A 15,536-nucleotide genomic window follows, 5' to 3' on the forward strand; every position below is an offset into this window, starting at 1 on the left:
GAAACATCATACCTTATTTTTCTTGTAAACAACAATCGTCTATAAAATAGAAACGCATACAGTGCACTCGCGGTAATGTGAACTAATTAAAACCAAGAGAGTTCACGTTAGCGAAAATGTTCACGTTAGCGAACTTCAGCGAATTTCAGAAAAAAAAACATAGCTATATTCGGGAGTTTTACACATTTCTAGCGTGATGGTCTTCTATTTTTGTTATTAGCAATATTAAAAACTTAATTAATTTCATGAAAAAAATTTAAAAAAAAATAGATCGGAAAAATATCAGTGGGTATGTAGTTACTAAGCAATTTAAATTAATAGTTAAAATTCACGAAAAAGACAAACTAGATAATTTGAAAATTTCGTAAGTGTATTTGAAATTATATTTGGCATTGTAAATCTACCTTTAACGTCAAATTTCATGTTTTTCAGCGTTACGGAGTAGTTAGTGTAAGAAAAAACGTGTGTTCACGTTACACTGAAAAAACAGTGAACCCACCAGGAAGAAAAGTTTCGGTTAATTTTAGAAAATGTTTAATATTTTTAGAAAATGTTAACTAAACAGTATAACAAACGCTGGCATCACGCCGATGTCATAAAAATAAGTAAATATTTTCGGCAAATTCAAGAAAATTTATTGGACTTAATTAATGTTTTTCACTTGTTAAAGAAAATTTTGTAGTTTGAAGGAAAAATTGGAGTTCAAAATTGCAAGAATGTCTTTAGTGACATACGAAGTTCATGATGAACGCATTTGCAGTAAAATTTACAAATTTAAAGAAATATTGAACTATTTTGTGGAAGACACGAATTTAGTTAATCTTTATGCTTCATTTGTGTATATTTTTTTCCTCGGTTTTAGTTAATTTAACTAACGTACGCAAAAAATTATTAAAGTAGAGGAAACTTTCTCGAAACATAATAATTCCATGAACTAAAATAAAGTTAAATTGGCTTTAGTGAAATAGAGAGTTCACTTTTTTTTGAGTGTATGCTGTGTCCACGTTACCACGAGTGCACTGTATTAGCAAACAAAGTTGTGTTTTTTCGGAGTTTTTAATATTCGCTATGATATGAGATGCACCAACTTGTTTCAGAAATGTAACCATCAAATTACAAGTTTTTTTTATCTCTTTATTAATCACACAAAAATTTTTTTTCTGATTCAATCACGAAATTAATTGATCCGATTAATTTTAATTGGAATGTCTTCAATCACAGAAATGATAGTATCAATTAAAAAATTAATTGACAGTCAATTAAAAAATTAATTGATCTAATTAAATATTTAATTTATACTATTAATTTGTGTGATTGATTTTTATTTCAATTAAAAAATTTGTTGAATCAATTAAATTTTTAATTGAATATTTTTTAAAACTCAATTAAGATTTTAATTGGAAAAATGTTCGTGAAATTTTTTTCTGTGATGCATTCTGTCTTAACAGGTTGGCTGATAAGTCCCAGGTCTAACAAAGAAAAACACATTTTTTTTGTCAAAATTCGTTTTTATTATTCAACATAGTTCCCTTCAAGAGCGATACAACGATTATAACGACCTTCCAATTTTTTGATACCATTTTGGAAGTACTCCTTCGGTTTTGCCTCAAAGTAGGCCTCAGTTTCGGCGATCACCTCTTCATTGCAGCCAAATTTTTCCCTGCAAGCATCCTTTTGAGGTCTGAGAACAAGAAAAGGTCGCTGGGGACCAGATCTGGAGAATATGGTGGGTGGGGAAGCAATTCGAAGCCCAATTCATGAATTTTTGCCATCGTTCTCAATTTTTTCTTCTTCATATGGGGCCGTTTTGCCGCGAATTCGACCTTCAAACGCTCCAATAACGCCATATAATAGTCACCGTTGATGGTTTTTCCCTTCTCAAGATAATCGATAAAAATGATTCCATACGCATCCCAAAAAAACAGAGGCCATTACTTTGCCAGCGGACTTTTGAGTCTTTCCACGCTTCGGAGACGGTTCACCGGTCGCTGTCCACTCAACCGACTGTCGATTGGACTCAGGAGTGTAGTGATGGAGCCATGTTGCATCCATTGTCACATATCGACGGAAAAACTCGGGTGTATTACGAGTTAACAGCTGCAAACACCGCTCAGAATCATCAACACGTTGTTGTTTTTGGTCAAATGTGAGCTCGCGCGGCACCCATTTTGCACAGAGCTTCCGCATATCCAAATATCGATGAATGATATGACCCACACGTTGCTTTGATATCTTTAAGGCCTCTGCTATCTCGATCAACTTCATTTTACGGTCATTCAAAATCATTTTGGATCATTTGGATTTGTTTGATGTTTTCGTCGGTAACCACCTCTTTCGGGCGTCCACTGCGTTCAGCGTCCTCCGTGCTCATGTCACCACGCTTGAATTTTGCATTCCAATCAATTATTGTTGATTTCCCTGGGGCAGAGTCCGGAAACTCATTATCAAGCCAAGTTTTTGCTTCCACCGTATTTTTCCCCTTCAGAAAACAGTATTTTATCAAAACACGAAATTCCTTTTTTTTTCCTTTTTTTTACAACAACAATAGTTGCTTCACAAAAGACGCTCTATCTCACAAACTAATTGACTTACAGACGTCAAATTTTGACACGAACTATATAAAAATAATATGCATTTAATACTAGCAATGCCATCTATGTGTCAGACCGGTGACTTATCAGCCAACCTGTTATTAGCGATATTTTCATTATTTAATTGATTATTAATACAATTATGCTAATGGTACCCACTCAGTGGTGAGCCCATTTTATATTAAATATATTTAATTAAAATTATTATATTTTCAATATTTGTTTTCCTCAATCTTCATGTTTATGGTTTTTATACACTAAACCACATAGTGGTTAGGGTATAATAAGTTTGATCGGCCAAAAAATGTGCCTACCAGAAATATTGATTTTAGACCCTATATATATATATATATATATATATATATATATACATATATATATATATATATATATATATATATATATATATATATATATATATATATATATATATATATATATATATATATATATATATATATATATATATATATATATATATATATATATATATATATATATATATATATATATATTCAAGTCTGCAAAATTTCATCCAAATCGGTTCAGATTTAGATATAGCTCTCATATATATGTATCGCCCGATTTTCCCAAATTTGGCCACAAAACCTTTATTTATCAACCGATCTTACTCAAAGTTGGATAAATATATTCTTCTATAGTACTAACTATATGTGCAAAAAATCATCGAAATCGGTTCAGATTTAGCTATAGCTCCCATATATATGTACCGCCCGATTTTCCTAAATTTGGCCATAAAACCCTTATTTATCAACCGATCTTACCCAAATTTGGCTAAATGTAGTCTTCTATAGCACTTACTATATGTGCAAAAAATCATCGAAATCGGTTCAGATTTAGATATAGCTCCCATATATATGTATAGCCCGATTTTCCCAAATTTGGCCATAGAATATGTATTTGTTTGTGTATTTTCAAATGCGTGTGGCTTTTATTCTCTAACAAGATGGTTATAATGAGAAAACGGAATAAGGAAAGTTTATAAGGTTTCACATTTCCCCTGCATCATTTGTAGAGTCTTTCATGATCCTTGTGTTGTGAAATTAATTTAAATTGTCCCATACAATAAAGGAAAACTAAATCAATTTACATTCACATCTATTAATGACAATGTGTAGATTAGGGTGTATTGACAACTTCACAATCATTGTTTAGATTTCTAAACATGTGTTATTTGTACACTGAAAAAAATATTCGCTCAATATTAAAGATTACGCAACCTAAATTTGAGGACGCCCAATTTAAAAAAAAATATTAAGGACAAATTTCTTTAGAATAATGAAATTTTAATTAAAATAAAGTTTAAAATCTTTTCTTCAAAAAAAATATTAAATTTAGGGCACACTCCATTAAAGCCACATGGCTTTGAACTAAGAGAATTTTTCTTTAATGTAAAGAAACACATTTTTGATTTAGGGAAATCGTCCTTAAATTAACTGAAATATTGAATTTTACGATTTAAGACAAAAAAGGTCCAAAAATATAAGCTAGTTAGGACTTATTTTGAGGATTTAGCATCTTTGGTTTAATTTTTTTTTTGAGCTAAAACAATATTTTTATACCCACCACCATAGAATGGTGATGGGGGTATAATAAGTTTGTTTGTAACACATCGAAATATCGATTTCCGACTATATAAAGTATATATATTCTTGATCAGGGAGAAATTTTAAGACGATATAACCATGTCCGTTGTTGTTGTTGTAACAGTTTATTTTGATTTCATCCATTTTTATGTTATACACTCTGGTACTTCAGCTTGTGGACAAATCGAGGAACTCTGCGACTAAGGTGGGGTGCGTCCAGAGTGATCTATATAAAGTATATATATTCTTGATCAGGGAGAAATTTTAAGACGATATAACCATGTCCGTTGTTGTTGTAGTAACAGTTTATTTTGATTTCATCCATTTTTTGAAAAATTCGCCCCTAATAACCTTATGTTTGACCATACAGGCCTCATTTCTTAACTGATCTTACTCAAATCTTGCACAAGGTAACCTTTTGTGGTATTAATCAAACCCGCAAAATATTATGTAAATTGGTTCAGATTTAGATATAGCTTCCATATATATGCATCGCTCGATTTTCCCAAATTTGGCCATAGTACTCTTATTTATTAACCAATGTTACTCAAATTTCAAATTTTGATGTACTAGCCGATCGTACTTATACGTACTTGTAGCTCTTACATAAGAATATTGCTCGATTTTTACAAATTTGTATTTATTACCCACACTAACTTAACGATTTTCTCTTTTTTAATAATGGGCTCAATATTAGTGGCATACTAACTCCGTAGGTGCAATATCAACACAGCCAGTGTTGCTAGAAGTAGGGGAAATTCCCTATATGTAGGGCTTTTCTAATACTTAGCGTCTTGTAGGGACGTAGGCCCACAATGTAGGACATTTTCACTCAACACAATTTGTAATAATTTTTACATTTTGGTGGCTCTAGAGGAGGAAAATAATAGCCGGCAAGGCTTGATCTTTAACAATGTGTGGTAAACTTTAGTCCTGTAGAAAATTTTGCCAACATTTTATTTCTATAGAACATTTTGTCAAAATTGTATTTCTATAGAAATTTTTTTCCAAATATTATTTCTATAAAAAATTTCCTCAACATTTTATTTCTGTGGAATTTTTTCTCAAAATTTTATTTTTATAGAATATATTGTCAAAATTTTATTTCTATAGAAAAATTTCTCACAAAAATTTATAGAAACTTTTCCCAAAATTTTATTTTTATAGAGATTTAAGAAATCACTAATTTGGGTAGAATTCTACCAACTGTGGCAACCGTGGTGGTAATACAAATTTATATTCTAAGTTATATACGTTGCATATTCATGTTTTAAGATAATAAAGTACTTAGAACCATTTTTATTTTGTAAATTTTTTTAAATTTAACGAAAAATATAGTAGGGAAAATTGTTTGGGAATGTATGGGAAAGTAGGGAACTTTTTTGTCCTTGTTGGGTAAACCGAACATTTTCCCTGGCAACATTGACTATGAGCAATAGTCAGATTGATACAAAGCACCCATAGACATGTACCCCTTAATTTTCTTAAATATGCAACTGCGGTTTATCTCCCAGACCTATATGTTACCCCACAAATGCTTATGATTACTAATTCTGTAATGGTGGTTTAGGGTATGATATAGTCGGCCCCGCCCGACTTTCTACTTTACTTACTTGTTTAATGATTGCAATAGTAAATCTTGCGGAGCTTTTCTATTTAGTCTAGTGAAAGTTTCCACATTTGCTATTAAATTTGTTGCTAATGGGTTTGGATGATTTTGTGTTCTTATTTTGTAACTTTGAAGTTGCGATATTATTTCTTCTTTAACAGTTTTCATATTCAGTTCTTCATGTATTTGTTTATTTGTTATGTAGTAAAGAGCAGCAGTTATTTTTCTTAGTATTTTAGATTGAAATTGTTGCAGTATCTTGATGGTTGTATTGGAAGCTATGCCCCATAGCTGGATACCATATGTCCAGATAGGTTTTATTATACGTTTATATATTAGTATTTTATTTTCCAGATAGAATTTCGAATTGGGACCAATTAGAAAGTTCGTTTTATTGGCTTGGAAATCAAGTGCTTTTCGTTTCGTTTTGATATGGGTTCCCCATTTCAGTTTGCTATCTAAGTACAAGTCAAGATAGAGTTCAAATATCTTCTTTTGTGGAATATCAATTTGATTCATTTTCACAGGTGGACAAGTTGAATGATTTGTAAATGTGACATTATTTCGACTCATTCGCTTTTATCCTTTTGCGCTTTTTTAGCCATATACTTAAAGTATTTAAATAATTCTTTTGTAAATTACTTGAATTTCCGCATTGATGGCTACTACCAGTACAGCGGTATCATCCGCAAAAGTTCCAATGACAGTAGATTCTGATTCAGGCAGATCTGATGTAAATAGTACATTAAAAATAGGACCAAATTATTCCCCTCATACGACCCTTCGATATTAATCTTGATTTTAGAGCCTAAAAATCAACATTTCACTTACAGAATTTTTGTCACAAATAACAGGTCGAGCTGCCTGAGATCCGTCCTTAGAGCCTGTTGACTTTTCATTAGAACATAATTCCGTTAGTGCCGGCATAAAAAATCAATATAAATTATGTTAAGAGGTTTACATATAAGAGAACCACACCCAAAGAAGGAATATGATCACCTCAAAAAGGTTTCAAGAGCGAAATGTTATTTTTGGATGGTGACCATGTAATATTTTTATCGCAACCATGTTTTTTTTCTCGGAAATTATGTATCTGTTTTCGGAAAAAAATTTATGTTTGGAGAGAAAACAACATTTTTGCGATAAACATTTTACATGGTCACCGTCCATGGTCATGGTCACGTCCAATAACATTTTGCTCTTGAAACATGTTTGAGGTGATCATATTCCTTCTCTGTGTGCAAATGAGAAAATTAGAAAAGTTTAGTTTCGATTAGAAAAAAAAACAATCTTTGCCATTTTTCCCAGTGTACTTTCTCTCATTTTATGAGTAAAAAACGCCTTGCAAAAATTAAACGAAAGTGTGTTCTCTGCATACATAGTTGACCTATAATAAAAAAATTTTTATCACGTATATCACGCATATCAATAACACATTCATTAGTACCGAAAACTGAAAATGAATATATGTACCTAAACTGTACTTGTCGCCCCAGAATTCCCCAATTTCTGTGAATGCAGATTTAATCGTAGGTGTTGTCGTCAAATCTACGTCATTTGTGATTTCTCATTAATATGCGTTCTTTGAGTATCTCCAGGGCACTCACCCAGCGGCGGAAATCGCTCTTCATAAGGCCTTTTAAAAGGCATTTATTTGCAGACACAAGGCATTGACTTCCCATTACATATTCATTGATTTTTTACACAGGGTGTCATAGCCGACCAAGGGCTCCGACTTCAACTTACAGCATAAGGGCTAATATAAGGTCATTATTTTAAGGCCTTTTAGGAATTGCCTTAAATAAGTCTTTTATAATGTGTGATAAAATAAGGCCTTTTATAATGTATACATCGAACGGCTTTATGAAGCATATATAAATTGAGGCCTCTTAATAGGAAATTAAAATAATGCCTTTTTATGAAGGCTGTTTAAAAGGCCTTGTTTACATACCTTATATAGGACCTACTCCAAATTTCATATATAAATAAGAAACCAAAAATTCTTTTATTTTATTTTGTACTATATAAAATTGTACTATAAAAAATATATCACCTTCTTCATAGGAACTGATTTCGACGTCTGATTTCCGCATATTGAACAGAACGGTAGAAGTTCAATGGGTATTATTAAACATGGCGTTCCCCAGGGCAGTGTTCTGGGGCCTCTACTGTTTAAGATTTATATTGATGATTTAAACAACCTTAATTTGAGAGGAAGAATATATATGTATGCTGATGATCTGTGCATTTTTTACCCGTCTAAGATAGATAGTGTACTTTTAGATAATATTCAACATGATGCTAACATTGTCTCGGAATTTGCGAAATTAAACAAACTCAAACTGAATTTAAATAAGACGCAGTTGATGCGGTTTAGACCACATCAGTCACAAAGTAGTGACAATATTATTATGTTGGAAGGAAATGAGATCAGAGAAGTTAAGGTAGTTAAATACTTGGGTGTTTATCTCCAAAATAATTTGTCATGGAGCAAACATATACAAGAATTAAGAAGTAAAATTTCTCCTATTCTTGGAATACTTTACAAACTTAAAAATAAACTCACTGAGAGCACAAAGATGAAGGTTTACGAATGTCTCATTCAAAGTAAAATCAATTATTTGTCCTTAATTTATGGTCACAAACGGAACGCTGATCTAAAATCAATACAAATAATTCAGAATAAAGCACTAAAAATAATTTTTAATCTTCCAAGAACATATTCGACATTGTCCTTGTATAAAGATGTAGCCAAAACTATTTTACCTATATATGGATTATTCAAAATGCAGATTTTAACGTACGTTTATAAAGTTTTGCACAATATAGGATTTCATACCATAAGATTTCGCCAGCGTAATCATGGTATAAATACAAGAAATCATATGAATTTGTACGTTGTCAGGTGTCGCTTGGAAATGTCAAAGCAGAGAATCGAATTTATGGGAAGCATGGAATATAATGATTTGCCATTGTATGTTAAAGATGCACAATCGATATCAATATTTAAACAAAGATTAAAGCGTCATCTAATTGACAATATTGAAATGCTTATAATATGATGATGGGAATAAGCAGAATTTGAATTTATGCTAAATATAATAGAAAAAGATTTAAAGATTTTTTTCTTTTAATGAAATATGTTGTAATTGAATTTTGACTTCATTAACAGTTTAAATGTTGCCAGATTGCCTCAATAATGCCATTATGGCGCTGAGGCTATAAATATTTTTATAAATGTATATATATAATTAATTTGTAAAAATGAATTAATAATAATATAATAAAATGTTATACAAATACAAAAAAAAAAAAAAAAAAAAAAAAAAACATTGGCTTTCATGGAAGAAGTTGCCGCTAAATAAATAAGTAAAATTATTATTATAATGTAATTCAATATAGTATAATATTCGCCAAAAAATATATACCTACCGCATATTTGACAATTCAGCTACTTAAAAAAAACACCGAGACTTGCTCCAACGAAGTCACAAACCCGAATGAAGAAACACGTGTTGCTTTATGTTAAATTGTGCAAAATTATTTTTATTCTTAACTTTCGGTTACTTATAAACTTACGGCATAAGGGCTTATCAAAGGTCTCTTAGATTAAAGAAGTGCGCATATGAGAACATGACCTGTTTTTTTAAAGCCGTTATATTATTTGTGACTCGTTGTCGAAAAACTTATAAATTGGCTTACAAAGGTCTCGTAAATTATGAGAGCTTACTATGAGAATATGAGTTGCTTTTTAAAAATCGTTTTAGTTTGCTCGTTGCAAGAACACATTGTAATTCACAATACCAATCAAGGCCTATTAGGAGTTCTTTAAAATGTGTCTTTAAACACATGTCCCAGATAAGCCATTTCAAAAGGCCTCGACAAGTATGCTATGAGAAAAGGGATGGCGATCTTAGTAAATAAATACCTTTTTTAAGGCCTGGTTTTTGCAATGAATGATGAATGAGTATTAACTTTTTTTGTAAAGAAGGAAGACGTCTTACAAAAGGAATTATTTTATAAGACCTAATCGTATGAGTATTGCCTCTAAAACAAGGGCTCCGCTCACCTCAAGTCGAAAGTGCTCTCGATTTACGCCGCTGGGCAATTCATTGTACACATTAGAGATATTGATAAATTAGCTTCTATACCACTTAATAAAAGAGAGAGAGAGAGAGAGAGTGAGAGTATGAGTTTTTCATTCATGTTCATATCAAAGCCTCATTTGAAATGCGCAAAAAGGCACAACACACAGGTGCATTAGTAGTATAAATTGTGTGTGCTCCTTCTACCAACGCCATAGACAAACACATGTTTTAGCAGACGACTAATCCGACGCAAATTCCAATGATACCATTCTCTATGTTCAATACACATCGAAATATATATATATACACTACTAGAAATTTGGTATGTACCAAATAAATTATTCAGCTAAAACGTAGTAAAGCAATCACTGCACTATGCTTGTCACAACTTCGGATTAATTTGCTCTTAAAGCACATAGTTTGTCAAAATTCTCGATTGAGAGCAAAGTTCTTCTTCTTTGTGTCTACCTATTTATACTTTTATATTTGGAGTTGTGCTACAAAACTGAAAGTACTACCAGCTTTAAACAGTTTATTTGAGAAGCAACATTTTTGTTAATTTATATATGCACTGAAAGAAGAGTTTTCTTTTCTCAGGAACGAAATTTTAGACAAACGAAATTTTCTTTAAACGCAAATAAAAAGATTAGAGAAAATCGTTGTAAGTTTGTCTAAAATTTCTTTCCGAAGGAAACTATTTTTTTTGTGGTACCGATATTATTTTATTCTTGACTTTTGTACGATGGTTCATTTGTCATTTGTTTTTGTATATATAGGCCGATACTATGTTCGGTTTTCGAGTTGAAAATACTTTATTTTCGCGATTACTTTTTCTAAAACAATAAAAATTATAAATATGCGTATTATAATAATGCGTATCAATTGGTTTAAATTATGAGTTTTTAATCGCACTATCTTAATAAAGTAACCGCAGAAATTTCAACGCGAAACGGGAAATTACCCCATAAATTAATTCTGTTGAAAAAGTTTCCAAGTGAAATGGTTATTTGCCTTTAAAATAAATATATTGTTTTCCACTCTAGTCTAAAGGCAAAAAATTATGAAGCTAATGAATCGCCAATTAATCCGAATCTGGCTCTATAGAGATGATTATGATAACGCCGTGGCTGAGTGATCAAAATTTCACTCACGATCTCCGATGAAAGCCATTTATCTCACTGCAGCTATGTTGTGGCTTCCTTCATTATAACTATATAATTTCAATTTCAATCACACAATTTTATGTTTATCAATTATTTAGTGTCTCGTTTTTTAAATAATTATTTAGATTTATCGCAAGACGAAACAACATGTTTCATTAATCTCTAATTTTCAAAACAATAAATGTTATAAATAATGAAAATTTGTATGGTGTGAACTTTTGCTAATCACTGTGCACACATGTGTATATGGCAAAAAATTTACTTTAAAGCTATAAATGATTCTTTGAAATGATTCATCCATTGTCACAGCATATGATACGGATACGAGGCCCATGACGCTTATTCACTTGAAATAAATTCATAAAAGAATCTGCTAAATATTTATGTTTTTTTTTTAATATAATCAAGCACAGTCTGGATTTTAGCAAGCGGGTAGCTGACGATGGAATTCAAAATGAATATTAAAATGTCACGTTTGTTATTAAAATATTACAACAAAAAAATAAGAATATATTGAATGCAAAAAAAAAACGGTCAGGAAAATTCGGCGTTTACGTACATAATCCCTTCATGGAGTGGAAAAACAAATTTTTGCGTTCAAATCGATACCACGGCGGTAGATCTTTTTTTTAACAAATTACAGACTAGCAATTTTAAAAATAAATTAAATCTAATGTATTAATAAATTTATTTAGAGAAACTGAAAAATCCAAATTAAAGTTATTATTCAATTTATTAAATTCTTTTAAAGCTCTCAAAATGGGCTAGCAAGAGGCATAATTACTCCTATGAAAAGGAATATTAAAATAGTCATGACGTCTAAGATTCCGTACTGGTACATTAAAACCAATAATCTCTAGAAGAGGGGGACAATCTATAAATCCATTAATTACCTTAAAAACAAACAAAACAGAAAATTTTAATCTACGGTTCTCAAGAGATTCCAAATGAATTAATCTGCATCTAGCTTGATATGAGGGCAAAGGCTCAGTAAAAGGTACAGATACTAAATTTCTCTGTAATTTTTCAATCCGTTCACAATGTACATTATATATAGGACTCCACACAATGGCAGCATATTCCAGCCTATAATAATGAATGGTTGGAAAAATGATAATTAATAATTTATACTGGTTTTACACCGAAAGGATGAAAATATCATTGACGAGTATCCCAAATTTAAAGAAAAGTTCACTAAAATGTAATTTATCAAAATTTGTTTTTTTTTTTCAAAGACACTCCTTCATGAAGCTTGTAGTTAACTAATTTATACCATAGAATAAAACCCAAGCGTTAAAATAAAACCCAAGTAGACCTTATTGACAATGACGATTTTTCTTATACATTTGGGACCCAAAGTCTGATAAAATCGAAAACACCAAATGTTGACAATACATTTTTTTTTTGTTTCGTTAAATGTTTAGATCTGAGTTATTTTCGAAATCATGTCAAAACTTCGAATACCGTAAGTGGTCCAAGGCTAATAGGCAAGCAATGTGACAAATGCTGACCACTATGAGTTACAGTATAGTTGTAATCAATTGGTTATGACATTAGAAAACCGTTCCTTACCATTTCTTAAGCAGATCGGATATAAATAGGTATACATGGAAAGGAGAATCAATACTTCTGGCAAACCATAATAGAAATTCGATTATATTGTAAAAAATCATTATTTTTCTAAAAACATAAAATAATTAACTGCATTGCAAATCCAAACATTTTCCGCCAAGCCCTCCGCCTCATTTGAATGAAATGCCTACTATACCCTCTATATATATTGTGATGTGATTGAACTGTAGCCACTCAACTTATAAATGTTTTGTGGTGATTTTTTGTGCCAGTATGGATTAATTATTTCACTTTATACTCATTTAAATGAATTATTAGTAAATTAAAACCACAAAGTTATTGAAAGTGCGTTTAAAATAAACCCCTTGGCAACTAATAATCAGCCTACTACTAAAAGCCATGCATCACTTTGCTATGGAAAGGGTTGGACTTTCCAACAAGCAACAAAGTTCGCCTATCATTCAATGTCCATCATATGGAAACGACCGCAGTAGCAATGCATGTACGAGAATGCCACATCATCAAATTTCCACCGTAAATACCACACAAACCGCAAAATATCATTTGCATGGACAACATGATGCGTCCACAGGCACATGGATGCATGTGTGGCGATGCATACTTATGAATGTATTCTGGAGGGTGGAAATGCCATTTCAGACCACCATAGCAATGGGCCCGCTACCACCACTAAGATTAGTTGGTGCAATATGTATTCGTAAATCGATATTCCTCTAATCCAAATATTTTATCCAGTAGATAATGAAAGGTAGATTTCAAGTCAAAAGATTGATATACAGTCCAAAAATCAATTGGAAATCTAATTGGTGGTGGAAAAATCAAATAAAACAGATCCATCGGATTGATGGAAAATTTCATGTAGATTAAAGGCCTGAGAATATAATATCCTAACATATTCGTATTGATGACTGTCGCATGTAACGGATCTTCAGAACTCGCAAGAATCGAACAATACAACAAAGAAATCCCAACAGCAATAAGGGCGAAGTTTTCATAAAAGGATAAGTTCCTCGTAAGTATATACACATAGAAAAATTAAATAAAATGTGTATATGGATTAACTTACTATGGTACAATGGTTGGTCCGTCTGTCTGTTATAAGTGGAGTCACGGGTTCTATTCCAACATCGGCAAATCACCAAATACTTTTGCATTTATTTAGAATATGGACTGCAACAACAATTAACAAGTATATACAGTAGTAAGTTCGGCCGGGACGAATCTTAAATACCCACCACCATGAATAAAATATAATATGGGGATTTAAGGGGGTTTGATGACAGATATTGTCCCAAGCAGATCAATTCAACCAGTACCAGTAAAGATTCTACCTATGAATACTAGATCAGATTCTGTATTTATAAGAACCAATTTTGTTTGAATTTTAGAGAAATCATAAACATATCGTTTAAATGATGAAAAAAGCCTTGATTTGAAATCTTAAATCCATAGATTTTTACCGCCATTATTTAAATAATAACGAGGAGTAAAATCTGGAAATTTTACTTTTAGTTTCAAGCAATTGATATGAACCTGCTATACCCTCAACAAGTGAAATCGGTCGACCGATAAATGTCTTACATAATGGACCGGTAGAAATAAATGCGATACAAATTATAAATCAAAAAATACCAATATATTTATATTTTAAGGCAAATTGGATAAAAAATACAGATTCTAGCAGCCTAAGAACTAAATCCGGGAGGTAGGTCTATATGGGGGCTATACCAAAACATGGAACAATACTCAAAATTTTCGGCACACCTTTTAATGTTCCTCAAATTCCTCTAGAATTCAGATTTCAGACAAACTACGAAATCTAAAATCGGGCGATCAGTCTGCACACCTATTTGTGGTCCTAAAATACATCTGATTTCCAATTTTAGGCAAATCGAATAAAAACTACGGTTTCTAGAAGCTCAAGACCCCAAATCGGGGGATCGCTTTATATGGGAGATATATAAAAACTGGGATCGATACTCCCCATTTTCGACACACCTATTTGTGATCTTAAAATACCTCTAGATTTTCAATTTCAAGCAAATCGGATAGAAAATACAGTATCAAGACGCCCAAGAAGTAAAATAGGGAGATCGGTCTATATGGGGGCTATACCAAAACATGAACCGATACTCCCCATTTTCGACACCCCTATTTGTGGACTTAAAATACCTCTAGATTTTCAATTTCAAGTAAATCGGATAGAAAATACAGTTTCTAGACGCCCAAGAAGTAATATTGGGAGATCGGTCTATATGAGGGCTATACCAAAACATGGACCGATACATCCCATTTTCGGCACACCCCTTTATGGTCATAAAATACCTCTAGATTTCAAATTTCAGGCAAATTTGATAAAAACTACGGTCTCTATAAGCACGAGAAGTAAAATCTGGAGATCGGTCTATATGGGGGCTATACCAAAACATGGACCGATACTCACCATTTTTGGCACACCTCTTGACAGTCCTAAAATACCTCTAGATTTTCAATTTCAGACGAATTGGATAAAAACTACGGTTTCTATAAGCTCAAGACCCCAAATCGGGAGGTTGGTTTATATGGGGACTGTATCATAACTTGGACCGATATAGCCCATCTTCGAACTTGACCTGCCTGCAGACAAACGACGAGTTTGTGCAAAATTTCAGCATGATTGCTTCATTATTGAAGACTGTAGCGTGATTACAACAGACAGACAGAGAGACAGACAGCCAGACAGGCGGACATCGTTATATCGTCTTAGAATTTCTCCCTGATCAAGAATATATATACTTTATATAGTCGGAAATCGATATTTCGATGTGTTACAAACGGAATGACAAACTTATTATACCCCCGTCACCATTCTATGGTGGTGGGTAGAAAAAGGTAGATTGTTTTGC

At 32.0% G+C, this 15,536-nt stretch overlaps 1 protein-coding gene across 16 annotated transcripts in view; it reads left to right on the top strand.

The window, feature by feature from the left end:
* Positions 1-15,536, top strand: part of B4 (imaginal disc development protein B4) — a 350,112-nt gene that overhangs the window by 300,498 nt on the left and 34,078 nt on the right. The gene's annotated exons all lie outside the window — the stretch shown is intronic.

The sequence above is a fragment of the Haematobia irritans genome, chromosome 2 (assembly GCF_050003625.1).
Source record: "Haematobia irritans isolate KBUSLIRL chromosome 2, ASM5000362v1, whole genome shotgun sequence".
In the NCBI taxonomy this organism is placed as follows: Eukaryota; Metazoa; Arthropoda; class Insecta; order Diptera; family Muscidae; genus Haematobia; species Haematobia irritans.